Here is a 2,627-nt window from a genome sequence, read left to right as displayed (position 1 = left end):
TAGATGAAGAGGTGTATATGAAACAACCTGAAGGATTTGTTGTCAAAGGGCAAGAACATAAAGTGTGTAAATTGACTAAATCCTTATACGGGTTAAAACAAGCACCCAAACAATGGCACCAAAAGTTTGATAAAGTTTTGCTTTCTAATGGATACAAAATAAATGAATCTGACAAGTGTATTTATAGTAAATTTCATAATGGAAATGGTGTTATGATTTGTTTATATGTGGATGATATGTTAATCTTTGGCACCAATTTAGATGAGGTAGAAAAAACTAAAACTTTCTTATCAAAAAATTTTGATATGAAAGATTTAGGTGAAGCAGATGTGATTTTAGGAATTAAAATCATTAGAGATGGAGTAAATATTGGTTTATCTCAATCTCATTATATTGAGAAAGTGCTAAAGAAATTTGATCAATTTGATTGCAAACCTGTTACTACCCCATTTGATCAAAATGTCAATTTACAACCACATAAAGGATGCTCTGTGGCACAACTAGATTACTCAAAGGTAATCAAATGCTTGATGTATGCCATGACCTGTACTAGACCTGATATAGTGTGTGTTGTAGGTAGATTAAGTCGGTATACTAGCAATCCAAGTAAAGAACATTGGCAGGTTGTTAATAGAGTATTAAAATATTTGAAAAGGAACAATTAACTATACTTTAGTCTATAGTGGATATCCTTCAGTTTTGGAAGGATATACAGATGTTAGTTGGGTAACTTATGTTGAGGATCATGCTTCCACAAGTGGATGAATCTTCAACCTTGGTGGAGGTGCAGTTTCTTGGGGATCAAAGAAACAAACTTGCATTGCCGACTCCACCATGGCTGTAGAGTTCATTGCCCTAGCTGTAGGTAGTAAAGAGGCAGAATGGCTAAGAAATTTGTTGTATGAGATACCAATTTGGCCAAAGCCAATGGCACCGGTATCCATACATTGCGATAGTCAATCCACACTGTCCAAAGCATATAACCAAGTATATAATGGAAAATCTAGACATATTGGTCTAAGACATAACTATGTAAAAGATTTAATTTTAAATGGAGTAATATCCATAGTATTTGTAAGAACTGAAAAGAATCTCGCAGATCCTTTGACGAAAGGTCTGACAAGGGACATGGTGTTGAAGACATCATTGGGGATGGGACTCAAGCTCATATCTAATTAATCATCAATGGTGGAAAGTCGACTCACACTTGAGTAACATCAAGTCTTGAGTTCAATGATAAAGTACACTATTAGAATGATTGCAAGTACTTGAATATAGATACATCCCAAAGATTGAAAGTACTTGGACCATAAATGTAAAGTTGGAAGGTTGAGTTTTACTCTTAATAGACATATAGCATAAATTTGTTGAAATACATATTATGAGTGTATTTCTGATATAGTCTACCTATGTGAGGATGAAGTGAGGCCGCTTCAGAGAGTTAAGGGGCTTGACTCTTAAATTCTCATGAAAAGGGTACACGACACAAGACCTTAACAAATGTGTCATCTTTATAATTCTTTCGATAGTACCGAGATTTCATGTGTAAGTTGTGCACACTTGTTCTAATGAATAACTGGTTCAAAGCTTGTCTACCAATCTATTCGGGATACCATTATCGTAAGATACCATTATCTGAAAAACCATGATATTTCCATTATCTGAAACCATGAAATTTCCAAAATTATGGGACTAAGTATATTTTGAAAATGGTAGGAGATTGTGAGATATTTCCAAAATATTGGATAATATATGTATGTATAATTGGTGATAATTGACATGATTTAGTTGTTGGTTCAATTGGTTGTGTTCTAGAAGCTGTTGGGGTTGATTGCAAGTCCCACATCCTTTAGTGTGGGAGAATAAGGAGAAGGCCAAGGCTATATATTGGGTTTTGGTCCTTTGTTTTCAAATGCACCAGTCAGCAATAGCACTTTAAGCTTGTATCTGACTTAGTTTAAATATTTGCTTTGTAAGAGTGTGGTTGTACTGGGGTGTCTGGTGTGAGTGAGAGAAGTCTTATGTGTTGTAACAATTTTCACATAGTGTTAATTCTCTGGTTGCCGGTTTAGGCAGCGGCCGTGGTTTTTTCTCCGGTTTTGGAGTTTCCACGTTATATTCTTGTGTTGTGATTGTGTCTTAATTCTTTTTAACTTATGCTATTTTTCCCTACAACTGGTATCAAGAGCCAAGGTTCGGAGGTTCGGTAGGATAATTTTTCTTAGTATGCTCTGTGGTTGCAGCTTTGTCTGATCTTCCACATCAGAAAAGAATTATCCTTGGTATTGTTAGGGGAAAGGTGATACTGTGAAAGTGCTGTTTAGGGAGGTTCTGGCTAAGGAAAGACTTGGTATTTAAGCGTGTCTGTTGTGACCCACCTCTCTTTCCTGGGAACTTACCTGGTGCACAGTTTACAGTCTGCGTGCAACTATTAGGTCTTATTCAAGCGTTGTGAAGTTTGACATAGAGAAGTTTGATGGAAGAATCAACTTTGGCTTGTGGAAAGTGCAAGTCAAGGATGTGCTTATACAATCAGGATTACACAAGGCGTTGAAAGAATTTGGTGTGCTAGGAGTGTGGAAAGCCTGGGCATGTGAAGAGAAATTGTCCAGGTGGAGCAGTATCTG

Source organism: Cicer arietinum, chromosome 6, assembly GCF_000331145.2.
Source record: "Cicer arietinum cultivar CDC Frontier isolate Library 1 chromosome 6, Cicar.CDCFrontier_v2.0, whole genome shotgun sequence".
Lineage (NCBI taxonomy): Eukaryota > Viridiplantae > Streptophyta > Magnoliopsida > Fabales > Fabaceae > Cicer > Cicer arietinum.
Note: the sequence above shows the minus strand (reverse complement) of the source record.